Source organism: Fukomys damarensis, unplaced genomic scaffold (genome assembly GCF_012274545.1).
Source record: "Fukomys damarensis isolate Sample0158 unplaced genomic scaffold, DMR_v1.0_HiC HiC_scaffold_29, whole genome shotgun sequence".
In the NCBI taxonomy this organism is placed as follows: Eukaryota; Metazoa; Chordata; class Mammalia; order Rodentia; family Bathyergidae; genus Fukomys; species Fukomys damarensis.
In genome coordinates this window covers 10,920,670-10,936,210 of record NW_022900941.1, presented here as the reverse complement: position 1 = coordinate 10,936,210, position 15,541 = coordinate 10,920,670, and the positions used below count along the sequence as shown (strand labels likewise).

The 15,541-nt window shown below is 36.9% G+C and overlaps 1 protein-coding gene across 2 annotated transcripts in view; it reads left to right on the top strand.

Moving 5' to 3' along the window:
* Nucleotides 1-2,102: 2,102 nt before the first annotated feature.
* Nucleotides 2,103-15,541, top strand: part of Insig2 (insulin induced gene 2) — a 40,162-nt gene continuing 26,723 nt past the window's right edge. Inside the window, exons 1-2 of one of the 2 annotated variants that reach the window (XM_010623707.3) lie at nucleotides 2,103-2,284; nucleotides 12,239-12,381. The gene's annotated coding sequence lies outside the window, so the exon portion shown is untranslated. The remainder of the gene's footprint in view (nucleotides 2,285-12,238; nucleotides 12,382-15,541) is intronic. The other variant, XM_010623708.3, reaches the window with a different exon arrangement.

Below are 15,541 nucleotides of genomic sequence, written 5' to 3'. Positions count from 1 at the left end.
TTACCCACATCCAGAACTATGCTAAACCCTTAATCCACATTCACACACCCTAAATGCAGCCATCTCTGAAAAGCCCACCTATGAGCCAAGAGGCTTTAGGGGTCGTCTAGATATAAGCCATAACAGGGTACAAAGGGGGAATGTCTGTAGGCAGGAGCAGCAGATGGAAGGCCATGTAGGAAATAGGTTAAAGGGAGCATTTTTGGTAGAAGCACGGTGTAAATCAGAGCTATATATAATAGGAAGACTTTGTGGGGGTTTCTGGAAGTGAACATTTAAAAAAAGGACTCCCCATAAAAAACCCTAAGAGGAAAGGACATTTCTACTTCTGATAAGCAATCGGGAAGAGCTTATGCACACATTGAGTCTGGTCCTGAACTGTATATTCCTAAAACCATGGTGACCAGTTTTGAGTTCTTTTCATTAGATTATTTTTCCAGCTTGTGTCTTTCTTTAGGATAAGCATTTTAGGATCTGGGGTACAGAGATGGCAGCACATGGGAAGAATGAAATTGGAGCTGTATGCATTATTGAGAGCACATCATTTTGTTGTTTTCTCCATGTTGTCAAGAGCTGCACACCAATCCAAGTGATCAAGGTAGTTCTGAATACATTCTCTCTAATGACAGAAGCTCCCAGTTTAAGCCAAGCTTAGAATCAGAGCTTAAATCAGAAGGATGGCTTTGCTTAAAGGGTATTAATTAGAATACTAGTCTTCCCAGATGACTTCAGAGAAAAGACATTTTTGTGGTACAAGCCATGCTTTCTCTTGAAGATTGACAAGGGGCATTGGTAAATTAAAGGGCATTAGAATACTATTGCAAAGAAATATTTTTAGCATGTATAATCATAATTTCCCCAATACCTGACCATAGAAGGTTTTTCCATGAAACATCTATGAACACCTTATGGAAGTCATTTTTGAAAACCATGATTTAGAGAAAAAAATATAGAAATAAATATTGGGAAATTACTAGTTGTGGCTTCAAGATATCATGAGAGACACATACACAGTGGGGGAATAGGAGATTTAAAAACTCAACTGGCTCTTGAGGGATATAAGCAAGGAGTAGAACTGAGCCTTCTTATTTATTATAGCTACTGAAAGTCTACCCACTGCAACCCATTCCCAGTGTGCCAACCAATGACAGGTGAACAGGAATATTAAAATGCTGAGAAGGGGCAGCAAAAAAATGAGCATTTAAACTTGTTTTATTCTTTTCCTCATTATCATTGGTGTTAAACTTCTGACTTTGTTCTCTTTTCCATATCCTTCTGGAACCTTTGTTTGACTGGAAGTATGAAAATGATTGTCACTTTGAGTTTTTGGCAGGCAGGACTGAGCTTAGAGGCAAAACAAATGTATGATTAGCAAGTGTATAAACATCCCAATCCAGGGCTGGCACCCCTCCTTTGTAGAGCAAAGGCAGAGCTGTGCAAAGGAGTGAAGCAACCATGAATTCTATTGAATTATCTGGAGAATTCACTGGGAAATTCTGTGAAATTTGCTGTAAACAAGTCAAACATTACAATATAATTAAACATAATCATATGTCAAATAGGCTGTTGTTAATGTCTCTTCACATTTCTTTTTGTCCTTCAGTGCTCCCAAGATATCCTAATTTATGTACTGTATATGTATCCAGTTCTGATTGACTTAGTGAGGGCTGACTATCTACACATTATGATCCCTGCCTTTGAGTGGCTTAGTCAAGAGGCACTGAAACCAGTAAATGTAATAAAGTGCTGTAAATGCTATGCTAGATATCTGTATAGGAAGAGGAAAATCCAAGGAAGTTGGTTGTGAGTTTTACCTGGAAATGCCAGACTTTTCATGAAATGTGACCCTAAAATTGAATCTAGAAAGGTGAGCATAGCAAGCAATCTTTGCAGACAGATCCTTACATCCTCCAGAATTAGTTTTCTGCTTGGCTCCATGTGCATTTGATTGATCAGCAAATTCCTGAGCCCATTTGTCTTAGTTATTTCTCTCATTGCCAAGACAAAATACCTGATACTCAAAGTTAAAGGGGTAAAGGTTTATTTAGCTCTGTTTGTAGATGTTTCAGTGCAAATTCAGCTGGCTCCAAGGCACAGTGGCATGGAAGACAGGCATCCGAGAGGAGAAATAGTTCATGGTGGGCAGAAGGTAGCAGATCAAGCAAGCAGGGGAAATTTAGCTGTTTTTTCTGCCCTTTTTGGGGGACATCTAGACATAAACCATAACACAGTCTTCCCTAGAACATCTTGTATCTGAGAATATCATATCATCCTTCAAAGTGAGGTATGTGAACTTCAGGGTGGGGAATGGTCTAGACAATTGACTAGCACACAGAAAGAAAATGCCAATCATTTAAAATTTTTACCTTATTCTTTTGAATAAGGTAAAGATAAATAAATAAAATAAATCTGAGCTTGTTTTACACTGTAAATCTAGAATAGCAGTATGTGTTAATACTTTACAAATACTGATTTGCTCTTTGTAGTAGGATTATGACTAATTTTTGCTTTTCTATTATTTCCCATATGTTTTGCCATGAAAAAAAATCATTTTAAAATAAGCAAATCCACTCTTGATTCAAAATTTCCCAAACACTTTAATAACAGTGTTTGAAGTCCTTCCTATACCAGTATAATACTTTTGATGTTTATAGAAAAATCACTTAAGGGAAATGGTTAGAAATGATTTTGATTTTTATTCATATAAAAAGTACTTTTATCAATTCTTTCTAGATTCAAACCTCAATTCCTTTGTCATTATGTCCACTCCCCTCTTCTAATTAATTTCAAAAAGCTTCTGAAAACAATTTTTACCTCTTAGTTATGGTCATATGTATCTTTTTCCTCTATAGAGCCTTCAGATATTAGGCAAACAATTTAAAATGTATTTTTCGGTGTGAATCAATATCCCTTTAATTCTTTTGTGTGAAAATCCTCATCTTCCCACCAATACTCAAAGAAAAGTCTGTCCCACACTTGTCTTTCCATGTTGTGATAATTAGCAATGGATACAATGAAGTTAGCTAAGAAAACATGTAGTTATTGGAAGGCCAATTTTTATTGGTCTTTTAAAAATAAATGTTTGGTTCCCATAATTGCCTGTTTTATGAGAAAGGCATATATATTTTAAACATCTTTGGTAAATCTGCTTGTTTTCTCGACATATAAGTCATTGAGAAGTCATCATCAGCTGCTATTTGAAGGGAATCATTTCTGCACTTGCTATTTTTACAGTCAGAATTCTAGGTGCTGGCGATGTTTGGACCAGTTTTATCATCACGTTTGCAATTTGCTTTTATGTTTTGCAACATGGGGAACATAGGGAGTCTCTTAAAAATTAATAATAATGTTTTAAATATTAACAGATATTCATATACAATCTACTGTGAGCTCTCTGAGAGCTCCCTGATTGCATAAGCTGGTTTTCTTCCTTACCATCTTGTGAACCTAGTATCTTTGTATGTGGATATTCTCTGTTGTTTGGCTCCACTGTGTTGCTGCAGACTATTAAATAGGACCTGAAGTCCTAGAGACATTTTGGCTTGTAGAGAGTTCTGTGTGTGTGTGTGTGTGTGTGTGTGTGTGTGTGCAGGGATGAACACTGGAATCTCTTCCTCCATCTTGGTGATGTCAGTGCCCTGTACCTCATACCATATCTGGCCTATAGCATTCTTAAATTAACTTGCTTAAAAAGCTTCCGAGACTCTGACTTTCCATCAGCTTCATTAAATTGAAACTAAGAATATTCCTGTACCATCAAGAATGAATGATAGTTACTGGCAATACCTAAGGAAAACAAGAGGTGGTAGATTCTTCTTACCCTATATCTGAGGACACTAATTTCCCTCTATGGTGTAAAAAATACAAATGTCTTTGTCCTCAACCCTGGACATACTTGCCTCTAGGCCATGATAATAGCAGGAATGGGAGGAGTTTCTCCAATATCATAATCTCCTATGAAAAAGGGTAAAGATCAACCACAAAATATTGCAAGCTCCCTGTATATCTCATTCACTCAAGTTACCAGCCAGGCAAAACACGTGGAACAGCCTCTGCCCTTCTAGCCCTGCCACGGATGTTCTCCTAGCCAGGTGAATACTATGTGTGGCCCCTGGGGCCAGAAAACCTACCACATATGCTACCAGAAATGTCCTTGAGTTTCACCCACCTCTAGGAGAGTGGCATGACTGGCTGTAATCATGCATCATGTGGTAAATACATGTTAAGAGGGTGGATGGGAATTTCAAGGAGTCAAATGCACTCAGTGTTACAGGAAAGTGGGCCCATATATTGGGTCCCATTCTTTCTGCAGAGATACTGAGGAATCTAAAGATTCTTTGGTTCACACTTGGTGGCAGTGTCTGCCTCGATGCTTATGCAATTTCTTCAGCAGAGGTAGTAAGACTGACTCTTAAATGTAGATAAAATGCTCTTTTCCTGTCCTAGACTCCATGAAATACTGGGAGTGGGAACTCTAGCTGGATGTTATCCTGGTATGATTTCTGACATGACTGAACTTGAAAGTTTTAGCAATTGTCTCTCAAAGAAAGGAGGTGACATTTATTAATAAGGAGTACAGATCTCTGGGTGCCATCGTAGAGAACAATCTTCAGGATAACATCAGTAGTAGAACACTGCATCCTGCTAGATTACAAAAGAAAGGAATCGAATCAGTTGGAATGCTGAATAACTGAATAACACTCTGCATAATTATTCAAGCAGGGAAGAAGTACTTGTGTTGTTTGTATTATTTCTTGCTCCAAAATAAGAGAAGCACAAATAAAGACACATGTGAAATTTGTTTTAAGACTCTCAGTTGACACTGCTAAATTCCTCTTGGAAAAATAAGATGGTTTCCAAAAACTAAAATAAAATCTTACTGCAAAAATAGCAAAATTGCAAAGGAGGATATAAATGTAGCCTCGGATTTGCAAGAAATATCAATCTGCAAAGTCTATTATCCAAAGACAGTGTGCATCAGTAATAGTTTTGAATTATGGAGCTAGGTTGCACCTTCATTTACATAGCATTTCCCCAAGTAGCCAGATAATATCAATATCTTGCATTTATATGACGATCATCTTCCCAGATGGCTTCATTAAATTGTATGTTTTATGAGACCCACTTTCTGAAACGTGGTCATCTCTGAATGAGAATGATGCTCCTGGGTAACTCAGGGCAAGGGGAAAATCGTGTTTTGCATTCATGCTGTTGTTCTACCAGTGATCATAAAAATGTTCAGTTAGCAAGCATTTCCTGAGCATCTGCATGGGCAGAGCCCGAGATAAGGCTCTATACAGTAACATATGGAAGATTAAAAAAGGCGTGGTCCCAACTCTCCAATATCTCAGTCTCTATTAAGAACAATTTTCCTGTTTCACAAATGTGAAAACTTGTGGACCAGACAAGTTTAGAGAACTGGTGAAGGTCACAGAGTAAATTTCTTCCAGAGATGGGAGTTCTCATTTTCAGACTTTGGTATGAGTGGTTTTGAGATTGAAATCTAAAAATTAAAAAAAATATTTCAAACATGTAGTTCATTGTTAAGAATTTGGTGTTTGTTAAGAATGAAAAGATTAGTCTTCAGAAATAAAAATGAATTTTCACCAAGACCTGTCATGTAAAGGTACAAGATCCCAATAATGAATGTAACTGTACTGTATACCTAAAATGTACCAATAAACTTAACAAGGAAAAACAAAACAAAACAAAACAATGAATGGTATCCTAAAGTACCTATTGCATTGAACTGTACTTAGTAGTAATCAATAAATATATGTAGGATTATTAAGTGAAAAAAATAAAAATGAAGATCTATTACATTGTCAGTATTGATTTTTAAATATTACTACATCTCTAGCACCCTTGTAATTGTGGTACAAGAATAAAAGAAAGGCAGGGATCCAACCATAGAGAATCTGACTGGCTTTACAGATAAACTACTCCCTATATATGTAGTAATTTAAAGGAAACAAGAAGCCTCCCTTATTCCTTGAATAAAGATTCAATTTGTTGGCTTCTCTTTTTCTACTTTGTAAAATTGCAAGGACTTCTGGGAGAGGCAAACACGAAGCAAACCCAGCACTACGTCTCACGCAAGACAAGCACTCCAGGAGGAATGACGAAGAATATATATCATGTAGATGAGTTTATCCCATTCTATTTTGAGGACATAGATTTTAATGAATTCGTTGGCTAGTTGGGGTGGGGTGGGAAGAGGATAGAGTAGTTAGTGACTATTAAAAAAGCAATTAAAAGTCAAGAGTGAAAAGGAAACAGATGAAAGTCTAAAGAACTGAGAAAAACATACCATTTTGGTCTCACTGCAGGACCACAGTGATGTTAGAGTACTGCATATTTGAAGATATGGGGATAGAAAACTGTTGCATTTAAAGTACTTATAAACTCATACATTATGCTAGAAATATCTAATCCTTATTTTCTTGGTTATTGCAGCAAATTTTTTCCCTTACCCGTAAGTGAAATGCCACAGATATCTCATTTGCTAAACAAGGGGATAGATTAGCTGATCTCTTAAGAAATATTTATTAAAGGGAATTCTATTTTTCTATATAAATGAGAGAATAGGACCATTTGGAAGATTAGTGACTACTCTTATGTGTACTTAGGTTGGTGAAGAAAAGGGACATTATTAGAGTATAAGGTTTGATGATCCTTTCTTGATATAATTCTAGAAAATTTTCAACACACTTTTCAGCTGATCAAAGTAGATTTTAAACAATTTTTATTAGCATATGTTTGCATACATAAAGATTATATTCATCATGGGGAGTTGGTATATGTACATGGCACATGTTAATTCTTTTTATGTACTCTTCTCCTTTTCTTCCCTCCTCCATTTTTTGTTCCCTTTCCCATTTGCAAAGATGTTCCCTCATGATTTGATCTATGTTGTCTTGTTTTTTGTTTTTTGAGACAGGGTCTCAACTATGTAGTTGAGACTGACCTGGAACTCACTTTGTAGCCCATGCTGGTCTAGAACTAACAGTGATCCTCCTGCCTCAGCCTCCCGAGTGTTGGGATTACAGGAATGAGCCACCATGCCTGGCTATACTGTCAAATTTAAAATACCTCAGACACATTTTGAATACTGGATGATTCATCTCTGTTTTAGAATTCTATATTTTCTTTTTACAAAATTAAAATTTTCTTCACACACATCTAACACTGTGACTCTCTTCATAAGAAAACTTAGAATTGCACATAAAAAATGAAACATTTCCCAAACATTCTAAATTTCATAAACCATTCCACAAAATAAAAGTGATAGATTATATATTAAAATAACAAGTACCTAGGAATTCAGAGAGTAGAAACATTTCCTTGGTCATAAATAAACAGACAAAATTTCAAAGTAGAATTAGAATTTAAAGTAAGACCTAAGGAAATTTAAGATTGCAACTGTTGGAGAAAGAGGCTTCCCAGTTGTAAGAAAATTTTATAAAAACCCGGACTTCCAAATTGGTTAAAAGACTACGCCTGCCTGGGAAGAAGTTTTCACTGATCTCTGAGTACCAAGTAAAGAGTAATGTAATTAATATACTCAAGAATTAAAGGGCAGTATTATGAGTGTGGTCCTATATCCTGAGATAATGTCCTTCCTTGTTTTCGTGTCATAATATTCTTTTATGAAATGATAGCAGGAGTGGACAAATGTTTTCACTTTGTGAAGTAATGGCATCAAAGGTGGCCATTCCCTTCATGATTCCTCCATATCTTAAAATTTTATTGGCCAACGAAATCCAGAGACCTGGGCACCACCAGTTAGGTGGGCATTTCTGATATGTGGTCTTTACTGAGCCTTTACCCAAGGCCAAACGTTGAGTACGTCACTGAGTTTTCCTGTTCCTATGAAATCCTCATATCAGTAGATGCTGATTAGGCTTAGCTAATGTTGACAGAGTTAAATGTAATACCTTGGACTGAGGTTGTGTCCTAGATATTTCCATTATCTAGGTCTCAGTAGCCAAAAAAAAAACCACCTGGTTAGCAGACCTTTGCTTTGTTTTGGAGCTGCTTGCCACGTTGGCAGCTAATAGTTGCCAAACTGCTTCCCTGTGTCCTTGCTTTGTACTCATTAAATAAAGGAATCATTTCACAATCCTCCTGCTTGCTGATGCAGAATGATTAGATGTTTGGAGTTTTACTTTGGTACAGTCCTCGTGAGGTCCCTTCTCAGAAGTCAAAACTTAAGTGCTAGATGATTTCTGGACATAGTGTGGTACCAGATTTCTAAGGCAACAGGGAAACATCTCCCTTTGGAGGGAAGAATGTGGAAACACAATATTTTAACAGAAAACAGCATAGTTTTCTGTTTCTGAAGTTGCTTCTGTATTCCTTTCCCCATTAGCAAGGAGTATAAGGAAACTTTCAGTTCTAGAGATAATGAGCTTTCTCTATTTTAACTGATAAATTTTGTATGTTTTTATTAGCTGATGAAAGCCTTTGATAGAAAAAAATGTAGCCCCCAAAACTCTGATTTCATCTAGAAAAGTAAGAAGGAAAGGCCCAGATTGGGTAGTGACTAGCTCAAGGTCACCTAGCTAATTAGATGAAGTGCAAGGACCTGAAGTTGATCTAGTGTTCTCTTCGCTGCCTCCCTCCAATACCCCACCGGAATTGAAATCATTGCAGTAGCCACTGCCAAGTACTTAACAGTGGATATTTGATAGTGGTCCTTTAAGTCTGTACCAGGGTGGTTTTCAGTTTTTCACTTCATCAGCACAGGAAGGCAAGGACATTGCCCTGACTAATATTTCATGCTTAGATCTGGATTCCCTTGGTTTTATATTTCTGATGCTTCCCTCAGTTTCTTGTAGGGCTTCACGATTTAATTTAATTTCAGCTTATGGCGGGCTTTGGTACCCATAGAAGAGTGGTAATTTGTCCTTTAAATTATTCACCCAAGGGAGTGGATGTTCTTAGGAAATAAGGAGGGGGAGTCTATGAGCTTTATCCCCGCGGGGAGATGCATGACACACACTGATGCCTCACTCGTTCTTTTTCCACAATACCTTATCTTCCATGTTCAGCCCTGGTTCCAATAATACCTTGTATTTCTGCAGAGCTTTTCACATTAAGAAATAAAGCAGTTTGCAGTGTATTTACACTCTGACTAGTGACTAATTATACACCTGCAAGCACTGCAATCATTCTGGACAAGCAACATTCCTTTACATTAGCTTCTCCATAGGAAGGTGTTTTGCTGTTTACAGAGAGAAATTTGGGCAACAGTCAGTTCGGGCTCTGACATTCAATTGTTCTATCTAGGAATGGTGTACATTATCCAGGATGTATCTCTGGACTTTCTTATCTAGCTAGGCGGCTAGAAAATTGACCAAACCGAAAGAATGAATGAATATGATCACTCTGGTACATTTTACTAAAACTGTTACTAAAATTAGTCAAAACAATATGCAATAACTCACCAAGAACACATGGCATTATAAAAATCACTTGCCAGGTATTTGATATGTTTTCTGTAGAGCTAAAGCATAGAATGAAGAAATTATTGCAGTTTTCCATTAAAAGAATGAGGCGAATAATAATGTGAATGTCTACTATATACTTTATATATATTCTTTAATTCTATTGTCATCTCAATTTATCATATTAAGTTCACTGAGGTTCAAAGAAGTAAAATACTATTCACTGGGTTACACAAATACAGTAGAAATTAAAACTCAGGTCCATCTACCTTTGACCACTTTATTATACCTTGCTTAGTGTAAGAAAGGGAGACAAGCATTAACAATAGACAAATATCTAATGTGTATAGGTTTTAAAGTGGTTTATGCAGACAGAAGAGAAGAATTGGTAGAATCCCATTTAGAGGGATGTTGGAAAAAAGAATCAGATACTTTCAAAGTTTAAATTTTTGCAATACGGTGGGGTAGAAACAAAGAAGGATGTTCTGACAAACTAAAGTGGGATCAGAGGGTGTTCTCTGGTTAACTTAGACAGATAAACAATCACATTTAACATAAAACAGCAACAGAAGACTGTTATGATACTAGAATATATCCCGTTCGGATGTCCAGCATTGAATAAGCCCTGTGAAAAATGCTAAATCTGACAAAGGATGTTTACACCAACATGGAGAAAGGAGAACAAGTGGCCAATATCTTATTGTATGGTGTCTGTGCTCTATTGCCTGGGCTCTGCTGACCCTACTATGGTGTTTCCAAAGCCTGTCTGCAGACTTTCTGATTCTCCTCTCATTGAGCTGTGCAGCCTGCATCTTCTCTCTGTGAATCTTGGCCAATTTGAGTGATTGGTTGGCCAAAAGAGTATGGCGGGGACACTATATGACTTAAGTGATTCAGCAGCTACCTGGTTTGATGCACATCAATAGATAACTGGAACACTAGTGAGAATTCTAGACCCAAGAGTAGGCATTTGAAAGAGCTCGTTTGCTGAGGTAGGGCATTTGCTCTTGGGAGATCAAAGGACAAAGTCAAAGTGTGAGAAGTATAAGGTCTAAGGAATGAGGGAAATGTGAAAGATATAAGTCACAAAGTTAGACTAGAAAGAGATCAGTCTTCAGAGTATAAGCATTTACAAGTGCATTCTATGAACAGCGCATATGTAATTGAGTCAGGATTGGTGTGGCGAGTCACGCAAGGAACATTTTCATGTGTGGTAGAGAAGTATTCCAAAAGAGCCTGTTAGTCTTAGTTAATATTAAAAGAGGCTAAGGATGTGGCTCAGTGATAGAGCACTTGCCTAGCATATATGAGGCCCTAGATTCCACCTGCAGTACCACTAAAAAATAAAAAAGTTAAGTGACGGGAAGTAGAACTACTTGACTGGTTTAATGTTCATGTTCTCTCCACTAAATACTGTCATATATGGGAGGGCAGCACTAACTTTTTAAAAATAAGGTAGACCAAGAATATGTAAGAAAGCACTCACTATTCAAAATGGTATAAGACTCATAACCTAGATGAGGAACACTTCTTAGATACTAAAAGAACTTTGGGATGAGAAAGAAGAACTGTCAATAATTTTTGAGGAATTGTGAGAATTAGGTAAGGCTGAAAGCAGCAAATGTTTTATTCTTAAAACAGAGGTGAAACTGTGAACTTGAGTTAGGTGGGCTTCAAGTTTTTTATCTGTGATAGATCTCTGGTATATTACCTAGAACAAATCCTTAAGGAGATGATTTGCAAGTCTTTAGCAAAGGAGTTAGCATGAGTTAAAGATGAAGGGATTAGCTTGAATTTGCCAATCTCTAATGACACCATTACGAATGGGAGCTGGGCAACACAGGATAGCTATAAGCAAAGAGTTCTTTCTGAGGCATGGATTTGTGTCACCTGAAAGGCAGGCTTCTGGAGTCTAGCACAGTCTTCTGAGCTTGGTGCTGTAGCATCCCAAATGTTTTGTAAGGGTTTGGAACAAGGGTCTGAAGATTTCAAGGAATGTTGATGCTGCAGGATACACAGAACTGAGATGGTTCACCGATGTGTTGAATGATGGAATTCGTACCAAAAAAGATCAACTGGTAGATGTGTTTTAAAAAGGAGGAATTCACCAGGGAAATTATAAGCTTTAGGTACCCATCCCTAACCCCCAACAGAAAAAAGTCCAAACACTCAAAAATTCCATCCTACCAAGAAAAGAACAAGATAGGAAAAATGTGGTTTATGCACATGGGAAGGATTTAAGAGTTGTCTAAATTTAACAGCTCAATACAACTTAATAGTGGGATGTGGCTGCCAAAAATGCTACTGTGATGGAGCATTGTGTTAAAATATCCAGAACAGAGGAATGTAACAAGGAAGTTCTGGTGTTTGTTCTGGAAGTGACACCACAGAGGGGATATTAACAAACTGAAGCAGGTCCAGAAGAAAGTTACCATTATGGTAAGGGAATAGAAAAAACATCATATGGAAACTGACAGAAAATCCATGTATTCAGCCAGGACAAGAATCTACAGAGTATGTGGTACAGGAGGAAGACTTAAGAACAGAAAGGCTATCAGATGGAATGGAGTGGGAACAGATCAGAAACGCAGTACATTTGAGCTCCAGGTTAAATCCTCAATCTGGGCACAATGTAAAGATCAAATCATTTTGCTAGAGAGGTGAGGAATTCCAAATCCTGAAGACACTCAAGAGAAATAGGAAGGTCATTTGTCAAGAATCTTAAAATGATTAACATCCACAAAACTGTGACCTTGTATCATTATTTTTATCTCATTCCTTCGCAACAGAAATTACTTTAATGAGAAAATGGAGCAGAGACGTCAAGTAACTTGCTCAAGAATACCCAGCTGATAGTAGAGAAAAGACACGAGAACACACACCTGCCTTGTTCTATATTGTGCATATGCTCTTCCTCTACCCCAGGATTCAGGTAGGATAGCTCTTTTCAGGAAAGGACACTGTATCTTTAAATTAACAGAGGAGCATGGGACCTATAGAAGCTAGAGCATCTAGCTAATACATCTTCTAGGAATATCAAACATCAAAGCTGTCTATACCAGTTCTCAGTTTAGAATGCCTTTTATGATCATGGCTCTATTATAGTTTGACATTAAAATTCGTTTTATATGATCTAAGATCTACTTTTGAGGGTCTAAGTTCTTTTAATTCTATTACAAAAAATTAATTTCTAGCCTTTAAAAGGCCAAAGCTTTTCAAATTCCAGGGGATTAAGTTTAAAGTAACTTCATATAATTTATTTCTCAGAAATTCTTTTGGTGTTTTTTGTTTGTTTTGGGGGGGTTAATTCTAATCCCAGAAGAAATCTAAATTCAAGCCCTTGATTTCTATGATTAATTTTGTGTCTATTTTTTACATCACCTAACTACACGTATTTCTTTTGGGAATGTTTAATTGAATCATTTGTACTCCCTAAGATGAAGTCTGCTTTTGTCCATTAAAGTATAAAAATTTATATATTACTGGAAAAACAGGAAATTTTCTGCCTCTTCTTTGATCAGTTTTAAAAATCAATGTATACTGTTAGAAAACTATTAGTTTAGCTTGAGTTCACTTCGAGATAAGAATATATACACTGCCTTTGGGAAGGGCTGAACCTATATAAATCTCTCCTGTGTGAATTCAGTGGAAATGAAAGAGTGTCCCAGAGCTGAAACAGTGTGGTGAAACAGGATAGAAATCTCTCAGAGAACACCTTGCTTTTTTGACCTTAAATTGTACAGAACCTTGTAATAACTAAGTCGTCTTTATATTCTTGGTCTCTTATCATTGCCTCTCTGACAAACAGTTTATAGCCTATAATCTCTCCCTGTGTCTTCTCATACTGATGCTTTATACCTCACCGACTTTGTGTTCGAGTTGTGTTTTACATTTGCTTGTTCATCCTTGGTGACCTCATTTGGGCTTTCTTTAGTTTATTTGTTGCCTGATGATACATACCAAGCCTTACAGGGATCATTTGACTTTATTTATTGACTTCAGTGTTATTGCTTCCCAAATACTCAAAAGGATTACACCAGGCGGAGATGAATGTCCTCCCCACCTTCTTCTTGCAGGGCTCTGACGGTTCAAACCTTTCCCCACCCCCAACTCTTGCCTTTGGCTACATTTCTGTCGCTAGCATTGATCCAAATCACAGATTGAGTCAATATACCTATGAGAATTCAGGTGCTTTTGCCGGCTTGTGACTAGATCAATTCATACGTATCTTTATATTTCCTCTTAAAAATTTCTTCCCCAACCCATTTGAGTGTGGTATAATTTGTTGCCAGTTAAAATACGGTATGTTTAAGGTCAGTATTTGCAGAAAACATGTAATTAGTTCAGTCTTATCCAAGAAAATATGCATTATTATTATGAAACCATTTCAGATCTGTAACTCCTACAGAACAGCAGGTGACCACAGTGTATTTTTAGTATTCATGAAACCAATACCATATTGAATGTTCCATAGTAAGAAAAAAATGTGTAAAAGCTTTATCTACAAATATTTCAAGAACTACCTCTTAGCTTTACAGGATGTTAAAGTAATATAGTAGAAAAACATCATTTATATAACTTAAAAGATTTGAGGTGGGGGTGTAACTCAGTGGTAGAGTACTTGTCAAGCATGTGTGAGGCCCTGGGTTTGATTCCTAGCACTTGGAGTAAGAAAGTTTTAAACCATGATCTTTAAGTCAAGATTAATTCTATTTTGTAAAAAGTACCAAATTAGGAATCAGAAGATCTGACATCTATTTCAACTCAACAACTAATAAACCTTGGGGAAGTCCTTCCTCTTTCAGTGTCCTTGTCTACCTTGCAGCACTGCTGTAGGTCCATAAGGAATACCTGTAACTAACTGCCTGATGCATTTCCATCCCCTGCAATTAGTTTTTGTCCAGAGTCTGTTATCACTGTTGCCAGCTTTGTTTTGTAATTATAAAATTTATGAATTGATGAAATAATATGAAGGGAGTCAATTTTATTCCTATGACAAGTGAGCTAAAAGCTGTGGAGGGAAAAAAGCTACAAGAACATGATGAAGGTATCATTTCAGATGTATTAGATGTGGGCTAGGTATTTGTAGAAGACTAGAAAAAACTTTTAGAGGGGTTCAATTCCCAGGCACTTTGGACTGTCATCGGTGTAAGACTACTTCACAAAAACTAGAGACATGGAAATTTAGGATGTACTGAGGTGGAGTGAATTTGGGATGCCAATTTGCCTGAGGCCCAGCTTGTGGCTACATTTTCATAGGTACTTACTTTCAACTTTTTATTTTCCACTGTTCTTCTTATTTCCCTTGGGTAGAAGGGAATTTCACTTCTGATTACCCTAATGTGAAAGGTGCTGTCCTTTGGGGTCCTACCTTTGTAAATTTGAGGTCTATGACTCCCAAATTGAGCAGAGCCTGAAGTTATACATTTGTTCTCATTTGTAAAACCTGTCCAAAGAGAATTTCAATTTTCCCAAATCAACAAATAATTTTTGTTCGAGTGGCTTTCTTGATGTGCATACACTCAGAGTCCCACTTTTTCTTTGATTTTTGCCTGCCAATACCTTTTAGTTCACTGATGCTATTAAGACAAGACTAAAAATGTATTACAACTTGTTTTCAGAGAACTATTTCAGCCACTATTACCTGGGTAACACTGTATGCTATAGACTTTCTAGAGGTCACTTATCCATGATTGTTGTAAAAAAATCCAAATTGCCTTTCTTTTTTCTCATTGAGTTTATTGGTACATTTTAGGTATACAGTACAGTTACATTCATTATTGGGATCTTGTACCTTTACATGACAGGTCTTGGTTCTCATTTTTTCCCCTTGTCCCTGCCCTCCCTTCAGCCCCTCCTCCCCTCCCCTTTTACGCTTTATTTCCATTTTTTCATTTCTCCTATTTTTTTCTTTTCCCTTATTACCTTTCCCCTACCCTTCTCATTTTCCCTACACCTTCAGCCCTTTTCTCCCTATTTTGTCATTATCATTTTGTCAATGTCATCCCTACATTGTCAATTATCCAAATTGCCTTTTGAAATCAGTGTGTTCTTCTGGAAGAGACTAATGCCAAGTCTGAGAATCCAGGATG